This window comes from Zea mays, chromosome 4, assembly GCF_902167145.1.
Source record: "Zea mays cultivar B73 chromosome 4, Zm-B73-REFERENCE-NAM-5.0, whole genome shotgun sequence".
In the NCBI taxonomy this organism is placed as follows: domain Eukaryota; kingdom Viridiplantae; phylum Streptophyta; class Magnoliopsida; order Poales; family Poaceae; genus Zea; species Zea mays.
In genome coordinates this window covers 47,038,697-47,064,663 of record NC_050099.1, presented here as the reverse complement: position 1 = coordinate 47,064,663, position 25,967 = coordinate 47,038,697, and the positions used below count along the sequence as shown (strand labels likewise).

Sequence of the window (25,967 nt, the reverse complement as noted above, 5' to 3'; positions counted from 1 at the left end):
TTAGTTTAATCACGTTGTTTATTTATTAGTTTCGCATGTCGGGCCGCGCGTGCCGCGGTGCTGTTTCGCGCACGTCGTCGCGTGTCGCGTGTGTTGTTCGCAAGCATTGTCGTGTGCCGTTCGCGTGTGTCGCGCGCCTTGCCGCGTGCCGTTCGCGCGTATCGCGCGTTAAGTCGTTTGTGTCCCCGTGTTGCGCACATCGTGTTTGCACGTCGTGCGTCGTTAATTTGTCTCGCTTAGAATCGCTCATATTCATTAAGTTACTTGCTTAACTGTCAACTATTAAAATAGTAAGTTAGTCAAAACTAAGTAGTAGTATTAATTTACATTTGATTAATATCAATTAATATAATTATGTTGAATTGGATGTTCTGATTAGTACTTGTTTAACGTAAACGCGTTAACCCCTCGACCGTAGCTTCGACTATCGTGGTTCTTTTCCTCGCGTAACCGCAGATGCGCTCTCTATTTTATATTGCTCGCTTTTATAACATTTTATCTTGTATGGTGTAATGTTCTTATGCATATGTATATGTTTGTTTTCTTGTGCCTGTTCGTCTTCGCGTCGCGTTGCGATTAGATCGCAGTTTGTTTCTGAGCTTCGAGGAATCGACGGTCAAGCTTCGGCGACCAAATGACCCAGCTCTTCAAGTTCTACAAGGCTGAAGATTCTGAGCATCTGTTTGGTGAAGGCAAGTGTCCTCTGACCTATTATGTCCCATTTATTTTATAATTCATCAACCCGCATACCATGATCAACCTAAGGATTTACTAGCTTTGTATTTACCTTGTCCTTGATTACCTTTTGGGTTATTATTGTTTAGCTTTATGCTATTGCTTAACTCTAATCAATGAACATGATGAGATTTATCAATGATACGCGGTTTCCCTTCTTTATTATGATGTTATACTTGTGTCATTCAAGGGGGCTCGAGCGGTTTCTCGAGTGCCTCTCCGTAAGGACCTGTTCGTTGGATGACCGCCCGGGAAAACAGTGCAACCATGAGGGTGGAATAGGATGCCCTTAGCTGAATAATTAGAGGAACCGGGGTGTAGTTCGCTTAGCCGTCGTGCCGTTAATGGGGCTCGGTGTATGCGACTCACTCTGCCAAGTTTGGTTCGCCCCTTGGGGAGGAGTACGGTGCATTTAGGAAACCTAACGGGCGGCTACAGCCTCGGGGAATCTTTGTAAAGGCTACGTAGTGAAACCCTGCCTATTCACCTTGGTAGTGTTTAAGGGTTTGATTGGCCCGAGGCAAGAGGGAATCACGACTTGTGGGTAAAGTGCGCAACCTCTGCAGAGTGTATGAAAACTGATATATCAGCCGTGCTCGCGGTTATGAGCGGCCAAGGGAGCTCCAGTGATTAGTGTTACTTGATCAGAGATGTTCGGATTTGCAGGTGGCAATGAGATTGATGGTTCTGGGTATTGATTCTGGTAATGGTAAGTGGTACTCTTTCCGTTTGGAAAGGAGTACGTTTGGGTTAATAACGTGGGTTAATTCTAAAACTTGGCTTTCTCTACTAGTAATAATAATCTGACCAACTAAAAGCGACTGCTTGACTTACCCCCACATAAAGCTAGTCCACTATAGCCAAACGGGACATTTGCTGAGTACGTTGATGTGTACTCACCCTTGCTTTCACAAAACACCAGGTTGCCTTTGGTGCAATCTATGCTCAGGTAAAGAAGGCGTCGAGGCGAATCTCCAGGAGTTCCAGGACGTCGACGAGTTCGAGGATTAGGCTAGTGACCTCCCCCAGTCAGCTGCCTGTGGTGGGTTGTTTACGTTGATTTATATTATGTGTACTTCGATTTATATTATGTAAATGACTCTAGTCTGTAATATTATTACTTACTCTTTATTGTAATTCGAAGCATTGTGCTATGATGAGTCATTTATGTAATCGTTGTGTACGTGAATTACTGATCCTGGCACGTACATGGTTCGCATTCGGTTTACCTTCAAAACCGGGTGTGACACATGCTGACCCTATCTGCATGTTGCACAGGGTCTAGTCATTCCGAAGCCTAAAGTCAGTAGGCTCATGACCATCGTCATCAGTTCCCCCTCTTCTTCTCATCGACCTTGATATAAAACCATTCACCCTTCCAGCCGGTTGGCCATTTGGTGCGGTAGTTGAGAACCAGAGCCTTCGTATCCTTGCGATACGCAAAATTGTAGCAGCCAAAATTTTCATGCAGAGCGTCTGCCCTAGCCTTGGTCTGGTAGTGCAACTCGTGCACTCGGCAAAATGCTTTGGCATCCAGGCTCATCCCTTGACTTTGGAGGGTCCAGATGAAGACACTAAGCCTAACAATGGTGTTAGGGGTTAGCTGATGGACATATATTTTGCATTTTTCAATACTTCCCCTATCATCTCATTAAGAGGAAGTCGAAGTCCTGCTCTAAAAAAACTCTTGAAGACTACCACTTCATCATCCTTCGGCACTGGGGTGGTTTCTTCTCTGGCAAATCGAACAAGTTCCCTTTCAGCTTCGCCAAAGTAGCCAAGTTTCATCATCATCGGCATGTCAGCTTCAGACACAGTAGACTTTTCAAAATCTAGATGGCTCAGCTTTGATGGGGACAAAATATTGTAATCTTCTTCGTCCTCTTCAACATCTTCTTCTTCACCAATGGCCTGTTCAGCTTTAGCAATAGGGGCACCTTCGTCAGTAGTTCCCTCTGTCACAACTAAACCCATTGTCTCATGACTTTGGAAATTGGAGTTGTCTCGGTGACCTCGGTCTCCTCTCCTTCACGAGTCACTCTTGCAATCGAACGTACTCTGGCCATCTGATGGATTTTTTTGTGGATTTTACGAAGTTGATTTTTCTTTTTTTGCAGTTTTGACGAAGCTCTCTTTTTTGACGAAGTTAACTCTAAATGATGGTGTTCGCTTGAGAGCGTAGTGAAAAAAAATCGACTATGGTTAATTTTTTTAATAGCACAACAATGCAATGGCAATGAATGTTGTGGTAACTCCACACCAACCAGTCTGTTTATATAGTGCTGCAGGTAGGAAGGTGAACTGCCAAATCGCCCGCACCCGCTGAACGGTGGACCACTCGGCGCCTGGAAGGTGAATTGCCAGATCGCTCGTATCCGTTGAGCGGTGGACGACCCGACGCTTAGAATATTTTAATCGTTTCCTGGCAACGAGCTCAGGGAAGGTGTTTTTCGGACCTTCGGCATTCTGAAGCCTTTGAGATTTTTTTACGGATCAAGCTCGTTACGAAAAACGATCTAGCACCGCGAAGGGGCTATTGTTGGGGGCCTTCTTCTTCGCCGAAGGTCCTCCAAGCAAAAACACCTTCGGCAGTGTGATATGCGAACTGACATAACACGAAGGTACAAGCCAAAGCTATACTCCGGGGAGCTTCGGCATGACAACGCCTTGAGACGAAGGGCAGCACCGACTTAAAGAGTAAAAGACCATTTAATCCTTGATAGTTTGTGTTTTGGTTATGATTAGTTATCAAGGACACAAATGTAATTTTGTCCGGGCTGCGTCCCATGCCTATAAATAGATGAACAGTACCCCGGTACTGTTCACGCTGGCTGCTATTTACTCGCACGTCACGCTCGGATTCTCACCTTCTGTCAAACTGAAGGTACAAATGTAATTCAATATTATCCATATTTATTCATTATTATATAATAAAAATGTCTGAATGATATCATATGATTATTATGTGTCATATGATCCTGCTTTCCATCGTATATTGAGATGACTAGAAAAAACAGTGCCCTATCGGGCGCTCTACAACCATTCACATATATGGAAAATAATAGAATCATGATAGATGACAGTAATATTGCATCATCGTAGTGTGTTTTCCACAAACATGTCATCAAGATCTGTTGCGCATGAAATGCAATAAATATCGCACTACTGCAATACTACAATAGCCTAGAACAAACATGATGCTAGACGAATGAATCTTATAACCTGGAAGTCATCTAATGTCATTTTAAAAACATATGTTCGTCCAACGATCTTCTCCCAATATGCTTCTAGGGTGACCCAAGATTGAGTAAATAGCAAGGTTTTGTACTGACTTAGATTTTATTATTTCGAGAGCAGTACTATATTCTAAGAGCATAGGTAAGCTCTGAAGACTTCTAGTAAGACAAAGAAAGACACTGGATCCAGAAACCTAGTGAATAGTGAGTTGATTGCTATTTCTTTTTCCATTTCTTCTTACCTAATGAATAGCCCAACAACATGAATCAAAATCTTCAAGACAAATTAATCTTCATCTCTTCATCAACAAGCTCAAATATTTCACCAATTCCGAGATAATGTAAGAAATCGTCATTGTTACCACAACCAAATTCAAGGTGCAAATTCTGTTTGTTAACATATAAAATAAAAGGTTAAAAGATAACAAAATATGGCTTACCTAGTTAGCTTGATGTTCATATTATTATGCCGAGTGGTTAAATAGACATATAAAACAAGAACTTAACAAGGTAACTAAGCTAGTCTAAGACTGAGAAGCATGACAACTTTAGGTTGCTAAACTTTATGAAATACAAAGATGATCCTTCTATAAATCATTTGTTACACACTAACAACATAGTATTCTAAGCCTAGCTAAAAGGGGATATAAGATAACATGAGAGGAACATTTCTACAATATAGTATGTTGTATTATGACAAAAGAAGAGGAAATCAAACCTGCACGACAAAACTAAATAAAGTATGTGAAACAAACCATCCCTCTGACTGGAAATGAATTTAGAATGAAGCTAATGGCTATATATTATTCAGATAAGAAAATACGCTACTAAGAAAACAATCTCATTTAGCGCACGGGGAATTTAGACAATGTGGTAAAATGCTAAAGCGACACGATTAAGGTATAGAAGACGTTGCACTGCTCGTCTAATGAAGCAGTAAGTAGCAAGAGCAAATCGCATGAGGTATCTTCTGGTGGGCTTAGCCTGAACGACCAAGCACCAGAATATAAGCTACTTCTACAGAAGGTGCTCAAGTCACATAAACATAAACACCCTCTCACTGCCCTTTGTATACCACCAGACTGGAAGCAGCTTCTGAGTGGGGATGCTAGCGGCCACTTGCTCTCATGGTCATTGAAAGACAACAGTTTCAAGGGTTCATAGCACATAGAAATATAGGGATTCAACTGCACATATAGAGAAACACTTGGTGTTCTAGAGAAATTTAATTAACCATTTGTCATATAGACTTGGATAGGAATAAACAATAGGCACAAATCCAAAGCTAAATGTACCTTTAAGTGATGGATAATGAATGAGAGATACCCTTGAATGATTTTCATCAAGCTATGCATCAGAGCATGTATGGTTATGGTACTGGCAAATATGAGAGGACATGAAAAGTTCTTGCAAAGATACTGCAATGCTAAAACAGAAAAAGGGGAAAACAAGAAACTGAAACTTTGTTGTCTTTTAGTTGCCATTTTACCATTCACTCATATTGCAGGTGTTCATGTCTCGACTATCTTGTAGCTATAATTGTTAATACCCAGCAGGTCGTCCAATCTAGTGTGATGCTTGACATGTTCAAGGGCACTTATGAGGCTATCACAAAAGGCAACCCAATGTGGAACTAATTAATTGTCCCAGAAATGTCACTCTATTCATGGGACTCCAAATCCAATTACATTCATGTGCCCCCATACTCTAAGGACATGACCACATCTATTGTAATACCGTAGGTACCTTCTGTAATAGAAGCTGTTTATGCGCATGTACCATCAGAGTTGACTTGAGCACATGGAGGCACAAAACCTGAGCAAGGGGACCCCGTTTTAGCTGGTTCAGCCCCGTAGACAAGAAAATGGAATCCTATGTGTATATAATCGAGCAAAGTTCTAAAAAGCTGAATACGATCAGTATCTTCTCATCTGTATGCAAGTTTATGAGTCCTATTTGCTACTGTCCAGTAAACATTTCAGATACCATGTGTAAAGCTCGAACCTTCTGTGAGTTTGGCTGAGCTACAACTCAACTTAGCTGACTTTCAACGATGTTATTCCTTTCTTTTTTTTCAAATGATGTTTTATAATGTAGCAAACACAGCTCCACAAAAAGAGAACATATGTACATTTTGCTAGGTACAGAGTGCAATACCAAGTATAGCCTTTGAACTATAACAAAAAAACTCTAATACTGTCCCCTCTATTCTTTTTTACATATCACATTAGCTTTATCCTAAGTCAAACATTACTATATTTGACCAACCATTTTAAGAATCCTTAGTTCCACAACATATAAACTATATATTATTAAAGTATTTTGGGATCTAAAAACATAAATCTATATAGTTTTTTTTTCTAAAAATATCAGCAATCAAAGATATAAATATTTGCATGAGGCAGAATGGGTAAAAAATACGAAACTAGTGAGGAACTTGGAAGCTTGTTGTTACCTAGGAGAATTCAGTTAGTCGTTTTTAGAGATCCTTTCGCTTGCAGAGTTTCAAGTTCCTTTCAACGGTATTCTCTCTACATAGTTGGACACACTGTTAAATGGATGAAATAAGCTCTGAAACAAACATGCACCTATCTAAGTAATCACCTTCCAAGATAACTCATTATTCCTATAAGCATTTGTTAAGTTTTTTTGCTAGAAAAAAAAACAAATGCAATAGCAACAGTGAAAACAGATCCACTATGGCAAATTGGACTTAAATCTTCTGTTTAGAATCACAAAGGTAGCAGATCTGAATTTTTGCAGAAGGGAAGAACAACAACAAAAAAGCATCACTTATTATAAACAAAATATATGTTTTCAAATCTCAAGTTATTGCTACAACTCAAACTAAACTGATATATGACACATTACTATATTATATTAGCATTTCATAAAACAATTTAATGGCATGATAAGCAGTGGTAGATGTTGTTGGGCCTAAAAGCTATATCAGTTATTACATCAGCGAGCAGCGGGAGGAGTTGAAACCTGGATGTCAAGATTTGTCGACATGTAATATACAAATCTGGACCTAGGAGCTGAATCATGGGGTGCACTTGCTTTAGATTAGCATCCTAATCCTCATGTATCCATCTGGCACAATAACACTATTGAATCAGCATTGGCACATCAATCAAATGGGATGTTTGAGCTTAAAATTTTATTTTATGTATTGGCGCATCTCTACATAATGCCCACCCATTTTAGGCACTGAACTAATGGAAGTATAGAGTACCATTAACAAAATCTACAAAACAAATCAGGCTAAATTGGATGAGAGTGCCACTGACCTAGCCCTAGTCGCATTCTTGCAGCTGGAGTTAATGTAAAATACTCTATTTTCTTGGCTTTATCTAAACTAATAGAAGCATAGTTTGTAGTGACACCTGTAGGTTGTATATTTGTGGGTTCAAGCAGTGTTGTAGCTTTTGCTTCTACCGAGGTTTTCTATAAATATTGTCTGTTGAATCTTGTGTTAATTGGTCTTAGTTATCTCCTGCTAGCTACCACATGTCAGCATAGATGTAGTAGTGTGGAGAACCAGGGTGTCAAACCGGGATGCCAAATGTGGCCTCCTTTGTAATCTGGTTTTAGGATTTGCTAGACCATGTTATTCTCATCTGATATCTAACAGAATCAAACCCTATTTTTTCATTCACCTTCCTACTGAAAACACAAAATAAAAAATGTAGCATTTTCCTAATGGTCTATAAAAATATAGTTCATGAACTATAGCTTCTTCTGACCATTTCCCATAGGACAACAAAAAAGTATCAGTATGGTTCCAAAAAACAGTGTATACCTATGAATAGAATGAATCTTGCAACAGGGGCACATGTACATCCAATTACCTCCACCTAACGCTCTCTCACAACACATCTACGTGGGGGTTTGTCTTATCTTCATGTTGCCTGGACTTGTTGCTTGCTTTGCTTGCATCACCTTTAGTCGTTGCCACTCTGCACTTCAATTTCTGAAATTACTGAATGTCTCTATCTGTTCATCCTGGTCTCCAGAAAAGGGAGGCAACCCCGATGGGCAGTAAATCTTCAGTCCATTCCTAAAAATAGAATTGGTTCAGTTAAAACATAAACCAAAAGCTCAACTAACAGTTTACATGATGAATACAATTGCCTTTTATCTGAAAAGATAGCACTCTATATTTCTATCTACCTGTTATAGTTGTGCCCACCGTGAAAAGATTACATAATAATGAGCTTCTCAGGAATGAAAACAAACTTTCCCAGATCCTATATTGTGGGCCAAGAGCACCATCAGGGCTGCGATAACAGTGAGAATGGACCAACACTATGGTGGACAAGAGCTGTCTGCCCAGAACCCAATTCACAAAATCGTGAATGCATATGGAAGCATGAAATACGTATGAATATGTACGTCGTACCTGCGAACACATTGAAGAAGCTAATGTCCCTCCTGCAAGAACTCGATGACGCATTGCCTATCCAGGAGTCCAAGATGTGACCCGGGAAAAGAGGAGAAGATAGAAACCAGTGGATGTGAGCGTGCGAAGGACGTGCACCTCGAGGAGGCGGTCTTGGGGCTCATCGTAGATAAGCAGGATGATGCACGCGCCGACATCCTCGACGAAGTTGGTGTAAAAGGTGCCTATGTAGGAGGTCGCGGTGGTGCTGTGATCCTGTCGCCCGCGCCATCCGTCGGGTGCGAGACGATGCCAGGGCGTCCACAAGAACCGGACGGCACCTTCGGCCCAAGTCGCCACCGCGGGGGTGGAGGAATCACTGTTGTTTATGGTTTGAGATTTTTTAGAAAGGGGGCTGGGGGTGCGGAAGGAGGAGAATGGAGATGACAGTGGCCGCGTGAGAAAGAGTGCAAAAAACGAGAAGCCATGAGCGGTTCACCCATGTCGTTGGGTCCCACCACGTGAGGCAGAGCAGCGAGTCAGATGCGGCGCGCGGTTGATGACGTGCGAGGCTGGGGCAAGGACTCTGACGCGCGTCGGCTCGCGATAGCAAATGGCCCATGAATCACGGAGAGGCGTCCAAAAGGAGTCGGTTTTAATAACTTCGATGAAGGTACGTCCTTCATGACCTTCGTTTGAAAATCATTATATCCTGAGGGAAATAATGCTACGAAGGACGAAGGTCTTTAATCATTAACATTCGTGTTGCCTTGTTCTTAATTACGAAGCGGTTGAGAACAAGTCCCCAACAACTTCAGTGGTATTTTGGCTCTTCATTCCCTTAGGAACAACTTTTGAGCTTCGGAACTTACTCTGCGCTCCCTTAGGAACGACTTTTGTAGCTTCAAAACTTACTCTGCTCTCCCTTAGGAACGACTTTTGAGCTTCGGAACTTACTCTGCGCTCCCTTAGTAATGACTTTTGTAGCTTCGGAAGTCTATTATGAAGAATCATTTTACTTAATGATACGGGCACAATTATTACATGAGGTCAAAATTTAGTCCTTCGCGACTTGTTTTTCGTACAAGAAAAATAAGATGACAGAAAAGAAAAAGATACATCAACGGTACAACAACAACAAAGCCTTTTGTCCCAAGCACGTTGGGGTAGGCTAGAGATGAAACCCCGTATGAAAACCTCAGAGCTCAACCCCCAAAGAAAAAAGGGGAAACAAAGGCAAAGGAGAACCGAAAATGACGAAACGGGGGAACACATAAAAGAGATAAAACCCACAAGAACCAACAAGGTCTAAATGGGCACAAGAAAAGGTCAAACGATTAAGGAGGAAAAGCGAAACTATAAATCAAGGTTCTGGCACGTGAATTGCACACTTCCACCCCTTCCTATCCACGGCGAGCTCTTTATCAATATTCCACTCCTTCAGGTCCCTCTTCGCTGCCTCTGTCCACGTCAAGGTTGGTCGACCTCTACCTCTCTTCACATTCTCGGGACGCCTAATTATTCCGATATGCACTGGTGCCTCTTCAGGTCTTCGTTGGATATGTCCAAACCATCTCAAACGATGCTGCATAAGCTTCTCCTCAATTGGCGCCACTCCTACTCTCTCTCGTATGTCATCATTCCGGACTCGGTCTCTCCTTGTGTGGCCACATATCCAGCGCAACATACGCATCTCTGCCACACATAGTTGTTGGACATGTCGTCTTTTAGTGGGCCAACATTCTGCTCCATACAACATAGCCGGCCGGATTGCTGTCCTGTAGAATTTGCCTTTTAGTTTGTGTGGCACCCGGGGGTCGCATAAGACACCCGCCGCTTGCCGCCACTTCAACCATCCAGCTTTAATTCTATGACTGACATCCTCATCGATGTCTCCATCCTTCTAAAGCATTGATCCTAAGTAACGAAAAGTGTCTTTCTTGGGTACCACTTGCCCATCAAGACTAACATCGCCATCTTCATACCCCATGGCACTGAAATCACACTTCATATACTCCGTTTTAAACCTACTAAGCCTAAAACCTTTTGCTTCCAGTGTCTGCCTCCACAATTCCAACTTTTGCGAAACACCACTCCTACTCTCCTCAATAAGTACCACATCATCGGCAAAAAGCATACACCACGGTATATCTCCTTGTATGTCCCTTGTGACCTCATCTGTCACCAAAGCGAAAAGATAAGGGCTCAAAGCCGACCCTTGACGTAGTCCTATGTTAATTGGAAAGTCATCGGTGTCCCCATCACTTGTTCGGACACTTGTCACAACATTAGTGTACATATCTTTAATAAGATTAATGTACTTTGTTGCTACTTTGTGTTTTTCCAAGGCCCACCACATTACACTCCTGGGTACTTTGTCATAAGCCTTCTCCAAGTCTATGAAGACCATATGCATGTCTTTCTTTTGTTCTCTGAATCTCTCCATAAGTTGTCTTAGTAAGAAAATGGCCTCCATAGTTGATCTCCCGGGCATGAAACCAAACTGATTTTGGGTCACGCTCGTCAGCTTTCGCAGGCGGTGTTCAATGACTCTCTCCCATAGCTTCATTGTATGGCTCATGAGCTTAATTCCACGGTAATTAGTACAACTTTGAACATCTCCTTTGTTCTTGAAGATTGGTACTAATGTACTCCGCCGCCACTCGTCGGGCATTCTGTTTGTCCGAAAGATGGTGTTGAAAAGCTTAGTCAGCCATACTATTGCTATGTCTCCAAGGCATCTCCATACCTCGATAGGGATACCATCAGGGCCCATCGCCTTTCCTACCTTCATCCTTTTTAGCGCCTCCTTAACTTCATATTCTTGTATCCTTCGCACAAAACCCCTGTTGTTGTCATTGAATGGTTCGTCCAATTCTATTGTAGAACTCTCATTCCCTCCATTGAACAATTTGTTGAAGTACTCCTTCCATCTATTCTTGATCTCTTCATTCTTCACTAATAGTTGGTTTGCTTCATCCTTGATGCATTTGACTTGGTTGACATCCCTTGTCTTCCTTTCACGAATCTTGGCCATCCTATAGATATCCTTTTCTCTCTGCTTTGTGTCCAACCGTTGATAAAGGTTGTCAAAGGCTTGATCCCGGGCTCTACTAACCGCTCGCTTTGTAGACTTCTTCGCTATCCTATACTTCTCTATGTTTTCTGCACACTTGTCATGATGTAAGCGTTTGTAGCAATCTTTCTTCTCCTTGATAGCCTTTTGGACATCTTCGTTCCACCACCAAGTGTCTTTAACTTCCCTTCTGTTTCCTTGACTCAACCCAAACTCTTCTGAAGCTATCTTTCGGATGCACCTCGCCATCTTCCTCCACATGATATTTGAGTCTCCCTCTTCTGCCCAAGGGCCCTCCTCGATAACTCTCTCCTTGAAAGTTTGGGCCACATTATCTTTAAGCTTCCACCACTTTGTTCTAGTGACCTTGTTATGCCTATTCCGTTGTAAACGAATCTTAAAACGGAAGTCAGCTGCGACAAGCTTATGTTGGGTTACCACACACTCTCCAGGTATAACCTTGCAATCTAAGCAGGCATGTCTGTCCTCTTTTCTCAAGAGGACGAAATCAATCTGGCTAGTGTGTTGGCCACTACTGAAGGTCACCAGGTGGGATGTCCTCTTCCTAAAGAAAGTGTTTGCTATAAACATGTCATAGGCTAGGGCAAAGTTCAGGATTTCCTCTCCTTCTTGATTCCTAGTCCCAAAGTCGAAGCCTCTGTAACACCCGGTTTTAAGGAACAAAGCCGGGTGCATCTCATACATGCGCCAAAGAAGACAACATATATAATCACAGAGTGTATAGAGATAAATGTCACAATAATCAGAGTACTTATTACATAGCGGAAGTCTTACAAAATAAAAGATAAATATAGCAGGATCTAAAATATCCTTGGCGCCAGAAAGTCAACTGGGAGACGCCACCTAGATCGAATCGAACTCCTCATTAAGCGGCTCCACTTGAACCACCTGTTCTTCTCCTGTGGGGGGTGTGAGACAGCAAGAGTGAGCTCACATACGTTCATCGCTCAACAAGTTGTGGGGAATAATGTGACATGAACTCACCAAAGGTGGGAGCTCATGAAGTGTAAGGCTTACCAAAGGGAATGGTTAAAGCTGAGCATTGCTTTTAAAGTTGGTCAAAATTTTATTAGCAATTACTAGATGTAAGTAAATACCAACCATAATAATAATAGAACAAAATTAATAAATAATCCCATGCAAATGCATATGACAAATTGAGTTTAGGTTCCATAAATTAATCATGTGAGGGTCCGAGCCGCTCATGACCGTGAGCACGGCTAGTATACTAGTTTTACACTCTGCAGAGGTTGCGCATCTTTACCCACAAGCCGTGTTACCCATCTGCCAAGGGGTCATGAGTCCCATACACCTCTACCGAGGAGGCGAGGCAGGGTAACACTACGAGGCCTTTACAAAGTTCCACTAGCTTCAGAAATCCCGCTACAGTTTATAGGAAGCTCCAATGCAGGAATCCCTTGCAGGACCGCCATCGCAGCAAAATCCTCCCGAGGGCCTCCCTACACTGACCACTCCCCTACTGCCCTTGCCCCTTTCGGGTAAGGAAGACCTCCACTAGCTTTCCTAGTTAATCAGCCAAGGGCGTCCCATTAAACCCTTGTGGTAGCACTGTTTTCCCGGGTGGTCGCTCCATGTTCCAATTAACATAATGATCTTATCATGAACATAAATAACATAACAGAATAATTGGAACATGGATGTAATGAAATATTAACCCGAAAACCATATAAAGCAATAGCATAACTACCCAATTGATTCAGGGGTAAACAAGGTAAACAGGATAAACAAACTAGGGTAACCTATTGGGTCCCATCAAAATTAACCTATGCAGATCATTATGATTAATTAGAACATGAGTGGGTAAAAAGAAGTGATCAAGGGCACAACTTGCCTGGCACTTGAGATTCCAGTTACCAGGGTGATCTTCCGGTGACTCGAAACCTCGCTGCTAGTCGTAGCAATACAAACAAACATGGTATAGACAAAATTAACATCACACCAAACACAAGTACAAACTGCAAAATAATGATCTACGCGTTGCTACGAGATCGTGGAATCGAGAACTGCTAAAATCGGAGTTACGGTTACCGAGTTATGATTTCATGGAGGATTTATGTGATTAAAATGTTAAACTATATTATAAATTGGTTAATACAATTCATATGAGAGGTTATTCAACTTTAATCTAAGTCATTATTTGATTAAAGGTCATCTAGTCAAATTATGATCATAAGATCAGAGGTTAATCCAATAGACATAGATTAATCCAATTATCATAGGATAAATAAATATCTAATATAAAAGTATAAGACATGTATAATTAATGTTGCTACTGCATTGTAAATATTCATACGAAGCTAACGCAACTGGAATGGATCAAATCAGAGTTAAAACAGAGGAGTTATGAATTTATAATGTTTTAAATGTTGGATAAAAGATTAATTAGGATATTAATTTTTAATGTGGCTTTCCTGTCAAAACAGTGGTACTAATTGATAAACAATAATATTACAAAATTATAGGAACTAAAATGGGTCAATTTGGACTAAATATGGATTTTCTAAGGATTAAATAAGTTTTCTGGATTTATCTTAATACTAAAAATCAATTTCTGTAATTAATTATCCATTTTCATTGTTCTCTGGACTGCGCGCTAAATACTGAAAAGTCCAGGGGCTCTGGCGCAATTTGCACTAAGACTCAGGCAACAATAGGACGTACTGCGGGTTGATTTGGTGTAACAACGAGGGTCCCTAAGTAAAATGGGCGCGGCCGAGGGAACCACTTGATCTGAGCCGTCAGATCAAAATAGACGACCCCGATTTTATGAGGTTTGAACTGGTCTCACCCATCCGATCTAATCCAACGGTCTAAGTTCAATCAAGGCGAAGGTGTAAGGGGTTCTAATCTTAACCGCACAAGCTACATCTGGCGATCGAAACACTATCAACCGCAGATCTAATCGTACCGGATCCAACGGCTGGTCAGCTTCTTCCTCCCCACGACAGTGGCGGCGCAAGGCACCCCAGCAACACGACACAGATTGACGCGAGTTAGTTCATGATGTCTTACCCGGGATTTCTACGATTAGGTGCAGACCATGCCGTGCGGCGGCACCGAGAACCAGGTGCGTAATCCCCTGACCCCAGACGCCAGCACACACTGGAACGATGCATCGATGCCACAAACGACGGCGAACCTTCCTGGATATCCACCAAGGCCCAAGCGACGGCGCACTTGCAGAACTACGATGGCACCACAAGACGAGGCGATGGTGGGGCGCTGGGCTCTCCAATTCCCCCCTTCCTCTAACCTGAACCGTTCTATATGCCGCGAGGACCAAGAAGAAGGTTCAAGAAGGTGGCTCACCAGTAATTCCAGACGCCGCGACGTAGCTCCAGGTGGTACACGGATCCGTGGAGATGGTACGTAAGGGCGCCAGGACGTCGGCGTGCTTAAGGATTGTCGCGCCGACGATGCGAGCGACAACCAATCCTGGTTGTAGCACGAATCTAGCAGAGGGTCACAGCTACAACTAATGGGTTCGCTGGTGTAAATCGTCCGCACGGCTTGGAAAAAAATGGAGGAGGAGGAAAGGACGGTGCTCGCTTATATGCGCAGAGGAAGTGGTGGTTACGCGGCCCGCGAATTTCGCCCGAGCGCAGACGTGCTCCCGCGCAGCCAGGGGCTCCTGCACGCGCGGCGTCTGTTAAGATCCGCCCGCCATAATCGCGCGCGGAAGTGCGGCGTCGTGGAGAAGGAATCGCATTTCTGTGTAGGGGAATGAGCTGCCCGAGCGGAGGGGATGCACCGAGCGGAGGAGTTTGTTTGGCTTGAGCTAGGGGCGAGATCTGCGGTAGCATCGGCAACAACTAGCGAGGACCTCGGCCGATCCCAACAACCAGGGCAGTGGCGGCTGTGAACGAAGAGAGACAGAAGAAGATGCTGAGTTGGTGTCCCCACATGTCATTCACTTAAAGGGAGAAACGGAAGGGAAGCAGACGGGCAGGGCTAGCGCGGTGAAAGGAATTGGGCCAGAGACAATTATTTCAGCCCAAGTGACGTTTTCCTGCTTTCTTTTCTATATATATTTTTTTCTGTTTTCCATTTTAAATTCTAAATTCAATCAGAATTCAAGTTTCAAATCTCAAATACACGTTCAGTCAAAACTTCAATACGAACACATGAATATACTTTTATTAATCTATTTATTATTTTATTTATAAAAATGCTTTTGAATATGTCACTTGTATATTTCGGATTGTATTTATCATTTTTTTAGAGTAATTTCTAATATATATCATATGTTAACTTAGATATTTCAAGGAAGTGTTTATAAATATCTTACTCACATAAGGATCTTTTATATACCCTCCTATGAAAGAAAACATTTATTTAAAAGAAATATGCCTCTTTAATAGGATACATAATTAACATAAGTTCCTCATTTTTTTTGAGGACTAGGGTTTTAGAAGCTAGACTCCAGGGTTTACAAATCCTACCCCCCTTAACAGAAATCTCGTCCTCGAGATTTGTAAGAAAAGGGTGCATACTCATATTGTCTCAACACATATGCACACACAAAAATCTCAGCATGATGCATAATTTATTAGCAACACATGGGGTCAATTAGACCTTATTATTCCTCCTAAAATAGTATCATTCCAACCAGTAACTAAAGTAACATTTAGGTCTTTACAATTAGTAGTAGATATATATTTATGTTTATGTAGCTTGGTAAAGCTGGTGGTTAGGAAAGCATGGGTGTATATATGTATGTCCACTTCATTATGTAGGATAGAAGATGCCTTTAAAGCATAGATAGGTTTGGGCAAGAAAGGATAGGGTAAGGAAATACTCCATCCAAGATTGTGGATCTTGATTCCTTTGAAGATCTGGCTTGAATCTTATCCTTCCTTGATTTGATGAGGTCGATCATCTTCAATCTTCGTTCTTGAAGTTGTTATCCGAATTTGGGACATGTAGTGAAGGAAGATTCTTAGGTAACCAAAATAGATTAATAGGTAGTTATGAGTTAAATAAGTTTAAGCAGAGTCTGTCTTGTTGTTTTGCTTCTAGATTGGTTGGATAAGTTATGTAACATGTTATATCGGTCAAGTTTGGTGTTATCATCAAGGATAAAGGGGTATTGGTGTTACCAACTAGGGACATAGTTGAGATAGGTGTGGGTACATGTGGTAGGTAGATTGAACAGAGTTTTACTTTGCTTGTAAGATAAATGGGTTGGGCAACCTATAACATAAGTGAGGTCGTGGTTTCTCGGACGAGTTGTCTTAAGACACCAGTTTAGGTTTAGAATCCATCCGTATGAAGATGGTTTAGTTAATACTTGAGGTAGATCAGAATTTTCCGTTTAAATTAAAATAGAGGAGTTATGTAACCCTCGGATGGTTAAGGTAGTTGCATAAGGCCTAGTTGGTCGGTTACTCTTAATTTAGTGCCGAGTGAATCACATTAGAACAGGTGGATAGGGTCTAATCCATGTTACATGTATTAACTAACCTGTTTGAGTGGGTCACATTGGGTTAGTTCAAATTAGATGGAAACTAGATTAGTTTAGCATAACTAGATTTGACTAAATAAGACCTAATTAATTTTGGATCAGATTAGGTCGAAAGGGGGTCTAGGTATGACCAGATTAATCTAGATAAGATCTAGTATATATTGATATGACTATCTTAAACTAGATAAGATCTAAATAAATTTTGGATCAGCTCATAGTTGTTATTCTAGAGTGGAATAAATATACTAATTCGGGCAAGATGAATCCATATGGATAAGGTAGAATCTTTTGAGGTAAATTAGATCTATTAGGACGACAAAATCTTTTCAAGATAAGATGAATTTATTAAGGCAAGAGAGTATCTTTTAAGATAAGATGAATCTGTTAAGATAAGAGAGAATCTTGTAAGATAAGATGGATCTATTAAGATAAGAGAGTGTCTTTTAAGATAAGAGGGACTTCTATGAAATAGATACCTTTTAGTTGAGGATTTGTTTAGTTATCTTATGAATTCTATTTATGCCTATACGTATATGCAGATGTAATTGTGGACATTACTCCACAACTAATCACACTCAATCAAAGATCCAAATCAAACAAGTATCATAAGAACAAACACTCAAGCGTATAGATACCTATTAAAAATAGTTTTGTTTTTGTTCCTAAGAGTAGGTCTCCTATTCCTAAAGGTCACTTTAGGCACAGGATTTCAAAGTGTGAAATCCCCATTTGACTTTAGAAGGAAAAGATAAGAATAATCAGAGTAAAGCGGAAATGGATGGGAAAAGATTAAGATAAGTTTACAAAAGAATCAGTGTAGCAAAGGTAAGGTTAATCAGAGTAGAACAGTAGAAGGTGAGACAAGATCAAGGAAAGTATGGAAAGAATTAGAGTAAGGTAAGTAGATAAGGGTTGTCCAGTTCTATCTAGGTTTCGTCCTACAGTCAACATTCCTCTGATACCACTTCTGTAACACCCGGTTTTAAGGAACAAAGCCGGGTGCATCTCATACATGCGCCAAAGAAGACAACATATATAATCACAGAGTGTATAGAGATAAATGTCACAATAATCAGAGTACTTATTACATAGCGGAAGTCTTACAAAATAAAAGATAAATATAGCAGGATCTAAAATATCCTTGGCGCCAGAAAGTCAACTGGGAGACGCCACCTAGATCGAATCGAACTCCTCATTAAGCGGCTCCACTTGAACCACCTGTTCTTCTCCTGTGGGGGGGTGTGAGACAGCAAGAGTGAGCTCACATACGTTCATCGCTCAACAAGTTGTGGGGAATAATGTGACATGAACTCACCAAAGGTGGGAGCTCATGAAGTGTAAGGCTTACCAAAGGGAATGGTTAAAGCTGAGCATTGCTTTTAAAGTTGGTCAAAATTTTATTAGCAATTACTAGATGTAAGTAAATACCAACCATAATAATAATAGAACAAAATTAATAAATAATCCCATGCAAATGCATATGACAAATTGAGTTTAGGTTCCATAAATTAATCATGTGAGGGTCCGAGCCGCTCATGACCGTGAGCACGGCTAGTATACTAGTTTTACACTCTGCAGAGGTTGCGCATCTTTACCCACAAGCCGTGTTACCCATCTGCCAAGGGGTCATGAGTCCCATACACCTCTACCGAGGAGGCGAGGCAGGGTAACACTACGAGGCCTTTACAAAGTTCCACTAGCTTCAGAAATCCCGCTACAGTTTATAGGAAGCTCCAATGCAGGAATCCCTTGCAGGACCGCCATCGCAGCAAAATCCTCCCGAGGGCCTCCCTACACTGACCACTCCCCTACTGCCCTTGCCCCTTTCGGGTAAGGAAGACCTCCACTAGCTTTCCTAGTTAATCAGCCAAGGGCGTCCCATTAAACCCTTGTGGTAGCACTGTTTTCCCGGGTGGTCGCTCCATGTTCCAATTAACATAATGATCTTATCATGAACATAAATAACATAACAGAATAATTGGAACATGGATGTAATGAAATATTAACCCGAAAACCATATAAAGCAATAGCATAACTACCCAATTGATTCAAGGGTAAACAAGGTAAACAGGATAAACAAACTAGGGTAACCTATTGGGTCCCATCAAAATTAACCTATGCAGATCATTATGATTAATTAGAACATGAGTGGGTAAAAAGAAGTGATCAAGGGCACAACTTGCCTGGCACTTGAGATTCCAGTTACCAGGGTGATCTTCCGGTGACTCGAAACCTCGCTGCTAGTCGTAGCAATACAAACAAACATGGTATAGACAAAATTAACATCACACCAAACACAAGTACAAACTGCAAAATAATGATCTACGCGTTGCTACGAGATCGTGGAATCGAGAACTGCTAAAATCGGAGTTACGGTTACCGAGTTATGATTTCATGGAGGATTTATGTGATTAAAATGTTAAACTATATTATAAATTGGTTAATACAATTCATATGAGAGGTTATTCAACTTTAATCTAAGTCATTATTTGATTAAAGGTCATCTAGTCAAATTATGATCATAAGATCAGAGGTTAATCCAATAGACATAGATTAATCCAATTATCATAGGATAAATAAATATCTAATATAAAAGTATAAGACATGTATAATTAATGTTGCTACTGCATTGTAAATATTCATACGAAGCTAACGCAACTGGAATGGATCAAATCAGAGTTAAAACAGAGGAGTTATGAATTTATAATGTTTTAAATGTTGGATAAAAGATTAATTAGGATATTAGATTTTAATGTGGCTTTCCTGTCAAAACAGTGGTACTAATTGATAAACAATAATATTACAAAATTATAGGAACTGAAATGGGTCAATTTGGACTAAATATGGATTTTCTAAGGATTAAATAAGTTTTCTGGATTTATCTTAATACTAAAAATCAATTTCTGTAATTAATTATCCATTTTCATTGTTCTCTGGACTGCGCGCTAAATACTGAAAAGTCCAGGGGCTCTGGCGCAATTTGCACTAAGACTCAGGCAACAATAGGACGTACTGCGGGTTGATTTGGTGTAACAACGAGGGTCCCTAAGTAAAATGGGCGCGGCCGAGGGAACCACTTGATCTGAGCCGTCAGATCAAAATAGACGACCCCGATTTTATGAGGTTTGAACTGGTCTCACCCATCCGATCTAATCCAACGGTCTAAGTTCAATCAAGGCGAAGGTGTAAGGGGTTCTAATCTTAACCGCACAAGCTACATCTGGCGATCGAAACACTATCAACCGCAGATCTAATCGTACCGGATCCAACGGTTGGTCAGCTTCTTCCTCCCCACGACAGTGGCGGCGCAAGGCACCCCAGCAACACGACACAGATTAACGCGAGTTAGTTCATGATGTCTTACCCGGGATTTCTACGATTAGGTGCAGACCATGCCGTGCGGCGGCACCGAGAACCAGGTGCGTAATCCCCTGACCCTAGACGCCAGCACACACTGGAACGATGCATCGATGCCACAAACGACGGCGAACCTTCCTGGATATCCACCAAGGCCCAAGCGACGGCGCACTTGCAGAACTACGATGGCACCACAAGACGAGGCGATGGTGGGGCGCTGGGCTCTCCAATTCCCCCCTTCCTCTAACCTGAACCGTTCTATATGCCGCGAGGACCAAGAAGAAGGTTCAAGAAGGTGGCTCACCAGTAATTCCAGACGCCGCGACGTAGCTCCAGGTGGTACACGGATCCGTGGAGATGGTACGTAAGGGCGCCAGGACGTCGGCGTGCTTAAGGATTGTCGCGCCGACGATGCGAGCGACAGCCAATCCTGGTTGTAGCACGAATCTAGCAGAGGGTCACAGCTACAACTAATGGGTTCGCTGGTGTAAATCGTCCGCACGGCTTGGAAAAAAATGGAGGAGGAGGAAAGGACGGTGCTCGCTTATATGCGCAGAGGGAGTGGTGGTTACGCGGCCCGCGAATTTCGCCCGAGCGCAGACGTGCTCCCGCGCAGCCAGGGGCTCCTGCACGCGCGGCGTCTGTTAAGATCCGCCCGCCATAATCGCGCGCGGAAGTGCGGCGTCGTGGAGAAGGAATCGCATTTCTGTGTAGGGGAATGAGCTGCCCGAGCGGAGGGGATGCACCGAGCGGAGGAGTTTGTTTGGCTTGAGCTAGGGGCGAGATCTGTGGTAGCATCGACAACAACTAGCGAGGACCTCGGCCGATCCCAACAACCAGGGCAGTGGCGGCTGTGAACGAAGAGAGACAGAAGAAGATGCTGAGTTGGTGTCCCCACATGTCATTCACTTAAAGGGAGAAACGGAAGGGAAGCAGACGGGCAGGGCTAGCGCGGTGAAAGGAATTGGGCCAGAGACAATTATTTCAGCCCAAGTGACGTTTTCCTGCTTTCTTTTCTATATATATTTTTTCTGTTTTCCATTTTAAATTCTAAATTCAATCAAAATTCAAGTTTCAAATCTCAAATACACGTTCAGTCAAAACTTCAATACGAACACATGAATATACTTTTATTAATCTATTTATTATTTTATTTATAAAAATGCTTTTGAATATGTCACTTGTATATTTCGGATTGTATTTATCATTTTTTTAGAGTAATTTCTAATATATATCATATGTTAACTTAGATATTTCAAGGAAGTGTTTATAAATATCTTACTCACATAAGGATCTTTTATATACCCTCCTATGAAAGAAAACATTTATTTAAAAGAAATATGCCTCTTTAATAGGATACATAATTAACATAAGTTCCTCATTTTTTTTGAGGACTAGGGTTTTAGAAGCTAGACTCCAGGGTTTACAGCCTCCATGCACACCCTCGAAACTGGTGCTAGATGTACCCACATGGCCATTGAGATCTCCTCCTATGAAGAGCTTCTCGCCAACTGGCACACTACTAACCATGTCCTCCAGGCCTTCCCAGAACTCCCTCTTTGAGTTCTCATTAAGGCCTACTTGAGGAGCATACGCGCTGATAACATTGAGAACTAAGTCCCCAATGACCAGCTTGACTAGGATGATTCTATCTCCTACCCTCTTAACATCTACTACTCCATCCTTAAGACTCTTATCGATCAAGACGCCTACTCCATTCTTGTTTGTTGCAGTCCCCGTGTACCACAACTTGAAGCCTGTACCTTCCACTTCCTTCGCCTTCTGTCCTTTCCACTTGGTCTCTTGAACGCATAAAATATTTACTCATCTCCTCACCGCAACGTCAACTATTTCTCGTAACTTACCTGTTAAGGAACCTACGTTCCAACTACCTACACAGACCCTAGTTGGCTCGACTAACTTCCTTACCCTTCGCACCCACCGAGGAAGATGCAAAGACCCTTGCTCATTTTCCACTACACCCGGGCGCCGATGTAGCGCGCCACTAAGGATGCGACGACCCGATCCTTGCTCATTTATCACCGGCTCCAGATCAAGAGACGACACGTCACTTAAGGGGTGACGGTCCGGCCCTTGCTCATTTAACACCATACCCGGGTTCCGATATGGCGCGTCGCTAAGAGGGTTACGCCCCAACGATTTTCTTTGTGGTTTCATCTCCATAAGATTTGGCTGGTTTTTACGTTGGTTTGCCAGACCTAACACAACCCTCCTCTTTTACCGGGCTTGGGACCGGCTATGTTGAAACGACTTAAGGAAGTTTTCCAATCAACATAGGCGGAGTTATACATCAACGGTAGGATATTCTTTTTAGTAGATGTGCTTGGATTCAGGCACAGTGCTGTTGACTGTGCAAGCTTCGAATTCCTCCCAAAAATCACGCTGCTGCTGTGCGTGTTGGTGCCCTTCTGGCTGCTGGCTTCGGGTCTGAGTAGGTGGTAATGGCGGTGGTAATGGGAGCTGGGCCCAGGAAGCTTGAGAGTGACTTGCCAAAGTGACAGAAGCCATAGGTTGCTGATTGCCTACGTACTCTAGTACATAGGGAGAGTAGCATGAAGCAGTATGTAAGACCTGCTTCGGCTGATTATGCCACGCCTCGGCTTCGGCAATCTCCTTTTGCTTCTGAATTGTGACTTGGCATGTTCTTGTGGTGTGGCCCTTATCTTCACCACAGAATAAGCAATATAGCCTTCTACGTCGATCCCCATATCTTCCTCCGAAGCTCCTGCCACCTCTGCCCCTTGGGACTGGTGGCCTGAAAGAGCTTTGTTGTTGCCCTGAAGATTAAGAGTTGTGTTGTGGCCTTTGAGGCTGGCTTCCTCTATCATCACTTAGGTTGGAATTATGGATCGATTTGATGTGCCTGGGGTGGATTCTTCCTCCGAAGCCCCTGGTCATCTCAGAAAACTTGTATGCTTCTTCCCTTCTATGGCGGAAATCATTATCAGCCCAGATATACTCATCCATCTTCTAAAGAAGCTTCTCCAGGGTTTGTAGGGGTTTCCTAGTGAAATACTAAGTCGTAGATCCTAGCCAAAGCCCCTTGATCATGGCCTCAATGACAATTTCATTTGGCACTGTAGGCGCTTGTGCTCTTAGACGCAGGAACCTTCGGACATACGCCTGAAGGTACTCATCATGGTCTTGCGTGCACTGAAACAAAGCCTGAGCAGTGACTGGTTTCGTCTGAAAGCCTTGGAAGCTAGTGATTAGCATATCCTTGAGCTTCTGTCATGATGTGATTGTCCCTAGCCTGAGAGACGAATACCAAGTTTGAGCTACACTTTTGACTGCCATGACGAAGGATTTCGCCATGACTGAGTATTACCCCCCATATGAAGATATGGTTGCCTCGTAGCTCATTAGGAACTGCTTCGGGTCTGAGTGCCCATCATACATAGGAAGCTGAGGTGGCTTGTATGATGGGGGCCATGGGGTAGCCTGCAACTCTGCTGCTAGAGGAGAAGCATCGTCAAAAGCAAAATTACCATGATGGAAATCATCATACCATTCATCATTGTTGCACGAATTGTCTTGACAAAGCTCTCTGTATTGAGGCCTTCGGTCTTGGTCATCTTGGGTGAGATAACGCATTTCCTCAGCGGCCTCATCAATCTTCCTCTGAAGATCAGCGAGACGAAGCATCTTTTCTTTCTTCTTCTGGACTTCTTGATGAATGGCTTCAAGGTCCCTGATTTCTTGGTCCAACTCCTCCTCCTGGGGTGTCGGACTGGTAGCCTTCCTTTTCTAGCTCCTAGCTTCGCGTAGCGTTTCTTGATTAACATCCAGCAGCTGCAGTGCAGTCCCTGGCCCTGATGACTTATTCGGTGGCATGACGAAGGACGATGGTTGCTGAAGGTGGTCGAGTGAGTTCACCGGAGGTGGGCGCCAATGTTGGTCACTTGTTCTCAAATGCTATGGATTAAGAACAAGGAACACAAATGTTAATGATTAAAGACCTTCGTCCTTCAAAGCATTATCTCCCTTGGGATAATGATCATCAGACGAAGGTTATGAAGGACATACCTTCATCATCTCAATATGAAAGAATAAAAACAGGGACATATGAAACATAGAAAGAGCATGAATAGTCATATTAAATCATTAGACTATTCATATTGTCATTATATAATCATGAATAAACATTAATGACATTAAATTACATTTGCACCTTCGGCTTGACAGAAGGTAAAATTCCGAGAGTGACGTGCGAACGATTACCAGTCAGCGTGAACAGTACGTTGTTATTGTTCATCTATTTATAGGCACAGGACGCAGCCTGGGTAAAATTACATTCATATCCCTAACATTTACTATTAGCTAAAAGGTAATCTATCGAGGACTGAACAGTCTTTTCCTTTTAAGTCGGTTTCATCCTTCATCATCGTTCTTGCATTGAGTCGAAGCTTCTCCAGCCACAGCTTCAGAACTAGTTCATCCTTCTACCAGATTGTGCCTTTCATACTATGTTCACCTTCATCTCAAAGCCGAAGCCACCTGTGACGGTATATATTATACTGGAAAATATGTTAGTCATGTTTTTGAGGACCTTCGGAAGACAAAGGCCCACAACAGCGGCGATGCCCACGTGTGTAGGGAATGGGACTCCAACGAGAGCTCCACTGACTCCTCCTCCGACGAGGATGCCGCCAACATCGCCGTCAACAAAGGCCTCCTCTTCCCCAATTGTAACACCTAAATTGTAAGAGATCATATAAAAGGAGAAAAGTGTCTTCCTTTATCTATGTATGTGAATTGCACCTATTTGTCATCATGTGAACACCATATTCAAAAGCAAATAATTAATAAAAGAATATATGCCATTGAAAATATGCATTTCATGCTGGAGTTCTTGTATTTTTGCATTTGTATTCAAATTTGTGAGACAAATTTAAGTTTGAAAATTAGTATTTGAAAATGGAAGGAGGAAAGAAAGGGAAACAATATACACTAAGAAAATATACATATATATAAGGAATAAATATACCATTTTAAAGCTAATACTTTTATTTGAGCACTTGATCCTTGTGTGAAAACTATAAACAAATTTGAATTCAAATTATGAATTGAGTAGGAATATGACATTAGAAGATAGAAATGATAAAAGGAAAAAAAAAAGATAAAAACCTAGCTGGGTCTGCTACCTTGAATTTGGCCCACTTGGACCGCACGGCCCATGCACCAGCATGTGGTCTCCGCCATGGGGGACCCACGTCGTCATCCACTCACCTTCCGCGTCTGCGTCCCTCGGATTGTCGCTGGCGGGTGGGCCCTTCTCGTCGGCACCCCTGATCATTCACGCGCGCGTCCCTAGTGGCTGCAATGTGGGCCCCGTCTGTCAGGAGTTTCTTCTTTCTCCGCTCCCATCGGGTCGCGCCGCTGGAGCTCCCTGGCGGTTCCACTCGATCCGAAAACCACGCCGAGCTTCCAGGCTACATCCGCCGCCCCTGTGCGCTGGTACCTCCCATCCCGGCGCCTTGCAACGGGCTTGCGCGATTCGCGCAACCGACTCAACGAACTCCGCTAAACGCCCGGATTCGTCGCCCGAAGCTTCGTCCGCTCATGTATAAAGCTAGGATCGTTGCGTGCTCCTCCTCATCCCCTAGAACGGAGAGCTAGAACCGTGCCATGGCTAATGCAGAGAGAGAGAAGCTG

At 42.5% G+C, this 25,967-nt stretch overlaps 1 pseudogene; it reads right to left on the bottom strand.

Moving 5' to 3' along the window:
* Nucleotides 1-22,516, bottom strand: part of LOC109945715 (uncharacterized) — a 51,582-nt pseudogene extending 29,066 nt beyond the window's left edge.
* Between the last annotated feature and the right edge of the window lie 3,451 nt (nucleotides 22,517-25,967).